Source organism: Ictalurus furcatus, chromosome 27 (genome assembly GCF_023375685.1).
Source record: "Ictalurus furcatus strain D&B chromosome 27, Billie_1.0, whole genome shotgun sequence".
Lineage (NCBI taxonomy): Eukaryota > Metazoa > Chordata > Actinopteri > Siluriformes > Ictaluridae > Ictalurus > Ictalurus furcatus.
In genome coordinates, this window is record NC_071281.1 from 10,052,025 (window position 1) to 10,060,144 (window position 8,120).

The window sequence follows — 8,120 nt, forward strand, 5'->3', positions numbered from 1 at the left end:
GCCCTGTGATGGATTCGCACCCTGTCCAGGGTGTTCCCTGCCTTGTGCCTGATGCTCCCTGGGATAAGCTCCAGGTTCCCCGCGACCCTGTAGGATAAGCGGTATAGAAAATGGATGGATGTACTACACTCTTCCTTTACAGCACAAGTAAATCTTAGGGCTGAAAACACACCCATTTAGATAGAAGGCTGGTTTGCAAACTGCACAATACAAACTTAATAGTACCCTTAAATAGTAATGACACCAATGGTGTAGCAACACACTGCTTATGGTAGTATGCATTTTGGGATGCAGCCCAAGTATTCGAAACTCGCAACTGAATGAAATAACTTAAAACTGAACATCAATGTGATTGTCAGTTACTGCATACCAAATGAAACAGTGAAACCTCTCTTGTCATTTAGCTTCCGTCAGGCACTTAGCTCTTAAAGTAATTGCCTGATCAAGCAGCAGTGCCCATGCATCACTGACTTGCCACAGTCTTACTGTGCTCAGTCAGCCTAATTGCTCTCAGCACTAAACTAGTTACCTATTGTTAGATAGATAGATAAAATATTAAATCTAGATGAAGGAGAAATGGTTGCGCTGCTATAAACTGGTAAAACTGAGCACCATGACTTTTTTGCAATTAATATAGATAAAACATAATGTAGAGTATGAAACTATTATGCCTGGTGTTTTTTTTTTAAAGCCTGTTATGCATTTTGCATGTTTTTGTCATCTAATCTGTATATTTTGTTCTTAAGTCTGTCAAAAAAAAGTCCTTGAACCATTAGTGCTTGCATGCTAGTTAAAACCCCCATCAGCGAACAAGTAGACACATATAAGTTGAGGAGAAAGCTCACCTCACTCAAGGCCCCAGCATACTATGTGCAGAGACTATGTTTGACTGGCTTTCATGAAAAATATGCCACAATTCTACAGCAAACAGACATCAAGCAGAGGCTTCACTTGCCGTGACGCACACATGGCAGCTGGGCAAACTTTGTGGACGAACATGCTATGTGACAAAGCCAGTGACTGGAGAATTTATATGTGATATGCGACAACTTGAAACTATAGAGATTAAGCTTGAACAAGTGGTTTCATTGTCATGTAATCCTTATAAAACATCATCTCCACATTATATACTGTATACTGAGGCCTTCCCAATCAGCCAATATAACCAAGTTTGGAATATAAAATATGAAGAAACTCACTTTCAGCTCCCAGTTGTTACTTGACAGCTATCATTATTTCTCTAGCTCAACAATTCCTCAATGATACAAACTCCCCATTAAGGATAAATTGGCTGACGATTATTTATTAGTGTCTCAAAAAAAACAAAAAACAAAACCCCAACAACAGATAAAGTAATCTCCATCACTCCAGAATATTTTTTCCGTTTATTGTATACAATATCGGATTATTTCACACTCTCACTCCTATTTGTTTATGCTGTCACACTATTTTGGTCTTCTGTTTCTCTGTCTTATTGCCTACAGCTCCTGCCAGTCACCAGTTAGTGGAATTCTTTCATGCCTGAGTTGGAGTATGATGAATTACTATTACAGGATTGTCAGGGTAGCAGCTCAGGAACATCATATTATACAGTATTTTTTTCCCCTACTCCATTTCTATTCCTACTTACTGTATTTGAGGGGAAATTTGATCAGATGAATTATTATCAGATATGATGAATTAACAGTATGCATAAATTGAATACACTACACTATAAAAAGCAGACTTTTACTATGAATATGCACTTGTCATACATAACCACTCTGTTTATCACTGGTATACAGTTCTAATAGGCATACAGTTGTATTAGCTATGAGCTGATCTTATGCAATTTATTTGACTAAAATATATAGATGTGTATCCTGGAACATTCAATTCTATTCTAAGCACTCAAGAACTTCAAATGCATGGCCTAATTTCAGAAAATCTAAATGCACCCATTGATTCCATTTATTATTCAGAATTGATTAAAACCAAGCAGAGTAGGAATGGTAGCTTGAATGTGTTTAGAAGTGCGTGAATGTGTGTGCGAGAGTGCGAAAGTGAGAGAAAGAGACAGGCAGCAATGAAGGGAGCAAATGAATTTAAATGAATTTAAGTGTCATGACCATATTAAAAGGGAATTCAGTGAATCACATGGACATGTGTCTGGTGCATTAGTCAGCCATCAGTAAAAATCATCCAAATCCATTAAAAGACCAGATTAATTCAAAGTGTTGCAGCACATCAGTGCAGGGTACTTTGAATGACCTTTATATAAATCTTCCTAGAAAAAAGTCTCCCACGATAGAAGCAGAGGAGAACTTAGCAGGAGGAGGTCATGTGCATGCAGGTTGACTGGCTGTCATTATTTCACAGTACCTGCAATTTCAGCATCTGCTTTTCACCAAGATGTGCATGCGTAATGGCAAAGCAAAATGACAGGCACCACAAACCTATGGTGCCATGAGTAGAAGCAAGCCAGTGTACAATGTTTTCAAATCACAGTGGAGAGAAAAAGGTTGGACTGAATCCTAAATAGGGATGGATGAATGTCCCAGAAGAAAAAGCTAATAGAGTTGTGTGAATTTGAGTACCTGTGAGAGGCAGCCCAAGGAAGGCAAAGAGGCATTCTTATTTTTCATGAGGGGGTGGCGTGGAATGGCAGATGGTTAATTCACTTAACTCATTTAAACCCACTGGTAAATTTCATCATCACAGTTTACACCTCTTTTTTTATATTCCAGTAATATGTTACACAGATTTTTGGAGATTCACACATGAAACAAAACTATATACAGTGAATATAAAAAGTCTGCAGGTTTTAGTGATGCAAAAAGTTCAACAATGATAAATAAGGTCAGAACTTTTCCCACTTTTAATGTAATATAACAACCAAGAAAATTCAAGTGAAAACAAGAACATTACAATTGCAATAACTTGATTGCATATGTATGCACATAGCTCAATTAATACTTTGTTATGCATCTTTTGCTTGTAATACAGCACTCAGCCTTTTTCAGTAAAAGTCTATCAAGTTAGCACATTTTGATTTGGCAATTTTATTCCATCTCCCTTGCAGAAATGCTCCAGATCTATCAAATTGCAAGGGGATCTCCTGTGTACAGTCCTCTTTTAGTCATTTCACATGTTTTTGAGAGGATTTAGATCTGGGCTCTGACTGGGCCATTCCAAAACATTGATCATCTTTTGAAGCCATTACTTTGTTGGCTTGGATTTGTGACTTGGGTTGTCATTGTAGTGTTGAAAGTCAGAAGCTGAAATTCTTCTTCATCTTTAGCTGAACCAGGTTATTGCAATGGTAATGTTTCTGTTTTCCCTTGAATTTTGTTGGTTGTTATATCACATTAAAGGTGGAAAATGCTCTGACAAAATTTATTTTGGTTTCATTTTTTACATCACAAAAACCTGCAGTTTTAACCAGGGTGTGTAGATAGTTTATATATCCACTGTGTCTGTATGTGTGTTTAGATATTTTATGTTCATATAAATGTTTTATCCCACAGTCACAGTCACAAATTTCATGTCTTATTTGAACACACTGTTTTGGGAAGAAGTAGCTGCTAGTTGAGAGAAAGTAGTTATTTACAGTATGTCTGTATAATGACTAATTTGTCCCTTTAGGATACATGATATGTTGGTGATGATGTAACATATTCATACAATTTTATTAAAGGCTCTATGTGCTGTTATAGGAAAATAATCAATGTAAGGGTGGTGTAATGTCACATTTATTACCATGTAGTTAATTATTTTCCATTTTCCAGTTAGTTCTGGTCCATTGATTTGATTGGTCAGGTGGCGTTCCAAGAGTGCCACTTCCTAGTTTGAAACGGTTACTACACAAGTGTTAGCGAAATTATCAGCAGACATGGCAAACCATACTTTTCAGGAATAACATTTTTGGCTTAAATTATGAAAGCTTGTCATTCGAAGATGAAAAGGAAGAAGGGACAGTAATTTTACCGGAAGCACTTTTAACGGGAAAGGGCAAATCAGTGTGAGCTAGCTAGCCATCTAGCTGATGTGCTATGATGTGAATGTGGCTTTTTCAGGATCTATTTCCTCTAGCAGAACAAAAATACACAGAACATTTGGCCATATTGTGTCTGGTATGTCACTTACTTGATAATAATATCTTGTTTATAGAACTGTTGTATAAAAGCAATATCACACTCATAATCATGTGGTTATGCTTAATATAGGTATGGCTTTGATTACCTACAGCACTCGACCTGCAGGCCCGTGCCTGAAGCATATTCAGTATAACCACACTCTTGTTCATATAATATTGCTTAAATGTCACCATACAGTCCCCTCCAAAAGTACTGGAACAGCAAGGCCAATTCTATTGTTTTTCCTATACATTGAAGTACATCGGGTTTGAGGTCAAAAGATGAATATGAGATCAGAATATCTGATATTTACATGTAAATGTGTTAAACAACTTAGAAAATCACACCTTTTGTTTTCAAGTGATCAAAATATTGGAGCATGTGACTGGTAGGAGTTTCTTGCTGCCCATGTGTGCTCTGTTGAATTGATTGTTTAAAGAATAAATAGCTTGGAATGCCTACTTGGTAGTACTTACTCTAGATGTCACCTGTGAAGACTGTATTTGTTGTTAAAAAGGATCAACCAACATGAAGACCAGAGAGCTGTCTATGGGAGAAAAGCAAACTATTATTGAGGAACAAAAATTCTGGAATCAAGATGTGATGGAAGGGCCAAAATGTGGAGAAAAAATGGATCTGCTCATGATCCTAAACATAGAAGCTCATCAGTAAAATATGGTGGGGGTAGTATCATGGCTTGGGCTTGCATCGCTGCTTCTGGAATAGGCTCACTAATCTTTATTGATGATGCAACTCATGATGGTAGCAGCAGAATGAATTCAGAAGTCTACAGACAATCTGTCTTCCAATTTACAGAGAAATGTATCTAGTCTAATTGGGAGAAACAGTCAATCATCAGCGCTTAACCCAGTTGAGCTTGCATTTCACCTCCTAAAGATGAGACTGAAGGGGACTGTATATTTTATTCCTCTTATACAGCAATTGGACACAGATTACACATTTCTGTTAATTAAAGAATCATACATCTCACCATTCATTCCATTTTATTTACAGTTATTGTTTTGGAACATTCACAAAAAAGTGTCCGTTATCACAGTATGTTATAACAGCTATAAACAGTTGTTCCATCACCAGCTTATTTTTTGTCTCTTCTGAATTTAGTAAGACAAAAAAATGCAGGTTTTCATGTTACTGAGAAACTTCAAAGCACAAAGTCAACTGTCCGAAAGATTGAAGACTCCTTCTTTAGAAAAATGATAAATTCTCATAGAACATGTAACTGTATGAACAATTAATATGTTTTTTTAAATCAATTTATGTAGCACCTGCCATACAAGCCCCCTACTTGTTATTACTATAGAAAGGATAATGAATTTGAATGGGGATATTAATATAAACTGTGCAACTAGAACCTTGGAGAATCTTCTGACCAATCAGACAGCACTGTGGTATACATTTATTTAATACATTTTAAGACTTACAGTGTAAACATTCAGCTAACAAATAAATGTATTTTATACATTATGAGCCTGTTAGTGTTAGTGTTCATAATCACAAGACATAAAGTGTCTATTAGTGTTCCTAATCCACTTCATCAAAGAAACATATTAAATGCACACCGTCTGTCTCTTGACAGTTGCAATTGAGGTTGCGCATTTATAAGCCATTTGCCTGTCAGCACCTAAGTTGTTTCCTTAAAAAAAGCACATATGTTTAGGGAATACAAATGTTAAAGCTGTTTAAATAGGTTATCAGAAGTGTATTAATGTGCATAACATCACAGGGAAAAATGTGGCCTCAAATGCATTCCACACATCACTTTTCACAGAATGTGAAGGTGGCTTGAACTTGTCACTCTGGTGGCAGCCCAATGGGGGGGGAATCAATATTGGCTCTCAGCCTCCAAACATTTCAGCTCAGCTCTCTGGTTCTTTTACAAAAGAAAAGAAGAGGCTTCCATTTACAATTAAGTCTGTCACATGGTACTCTGAAGGTCTCATCAAGTCTCACATTGTTATTGTGGAAACATTCAGTGAGTAACTGGATGTCAAAAACACCAGTCACAGATCCATGAATTTAAAAAATTGGGTGCACAAATGTCATTTGAATATTGCCTACTCAACCGCTAATAAAATTCCAGTGGCACCACTTTGGCAAGCTGACTAAAGATTTGCTGTGCCACTTGGGCTCTTTAATCAGGATGTGCATGGGGTTTTGGGCCACTGCATCACAGATATTGGTTTGTATACTGTATGTAATGAGGTTATTTGTTATGCAATGAAGTGTCTCACTTTTTCAGGAGCTTATCTTGTGACAGCCAGCACATTTAAGCAGCCTCATAATGGGAATAGAGCAAAGACAGCAGCTGTCACCAGCTTGACTGCTCAGAAATGGAGTGAAAACTGTGTTCTTTTGGAGAAGTCGGCTATACGTCTGTTTTGTGATGTTGTGAGACTGTCTGAAATAAAATGATAAAACCCAAAGCTGTCTCGCTCCCCTCCGAAAAGGAATGGTGACCTTTTATTAATGCACTGAAGCATTTTAGAATTCTTTAGAAAAGAGAACGTACCTGTGCTGACAAAAGGCCCATTTTCCTCACCCATTGCCTTTGTTGTATTAATTGTTTGCTTGAAGGCTGATTGGAGACAAGGTCTTCAGTGAGTCCTGGTGCTAGCAGCGAGATGACCCATTTTTTCCATTATAAGCAATCAAGTAGAGGAATAAAAACAACAGCCGAAAAGGTTAATGTATTCTGATTTTATTTCAGTGTGCAAATGACCACATTTCGAAGAAAAAAAAATTGTGCAAACGTGTACCTTTGATTAAACATCAGTGCACAAGTGCATGCTTTTATATAGAAAAAAAAAGGTATATAGTTCTGCTCAGATGAAACTCTGAGAATTAAATTAATCAGTAGTGTGTGTTACTACAATACTAGCTATGCTGAGAATAGTGGACCACCCAAATAATTTCTAGTCAGTGGTGATCTATGGCAGGGGTTCTCAAACTTCTTGCAGCCACAGTTCCCTTTAAGTACAAATATATATATTTCCACAGACCCTCTCAGATTTTTTTTATGAACATAATCCAGTTTCCACCAGCAGACGGCATTAGGTCTACATAGATATTTATAGGCTTACTTGTTTTTGAGTAATTAAGGTTTGGATTAAACTCATTCAGTAAAGATGACCAGTCAAATAAGTGAATAATAAGAACTCAATAATATACTGTATACAACTTTGCTGGGTTGTGATTTCATAAAGAAATGACAGACCCCCTGGCTAAGTTTCATGGACCCCTGAGGGTTCCCGGCTGCCACTTTGAAAACCATTGGTCTATGGTAGAATGTTTCGAGTGGGACAGCACAACTACAGTCAGCAGTTATTTACTATTATATATAAAGTGACCTATTGTACATCATGCTTCATGTACATGTATGTAATTCTATGTAAAATGATATCCTTGCTAATCATTCCCCTAATATAAACTGTACATCACAGATATAAAACTGTTCTATGAAAGATATGAGCCCAGTCAGGCTGTGAGAATGGGTGGCATGGTGGTGCAGCAGGTATCATTGTCACCTCACAGATCCAGGGTCCCTGGTTTGATCCTGAGCTTGGACTACATTGTGGGTTTCTGTGCATGTTCTTCCCATGCTCATGTGGGTTTTCTTCAGGTTCTCTGGTTTCCGACCACCTCCAAGAAACATGGCAGTGGGTGTATTGGTTAAGATAAATTGCCCCTAGGTGTGAATGAGTGTGTAAGCATGGTGCCCTGCAATAGACTGATATGTTCCAAGTATTTTCCTGAGATAGGTTCTTGATCCACTGTGACCCTGACCAGGATAAATTAGATTCTGAAAGTGAATAATGAAATTAATATGTAAATGAGCTGAGGATGATCAGAAGAAGGTTGAATACTAACAAATGTGTTCAGGGTTAAGACAAAATACACATTGACTATTTTCCTAAGACTGAAACAGCAAAAGTGCGCATATTTACCAGTGCAGTGGTAGGCCTTTCCTTTTTCTGTTTTTGTTTT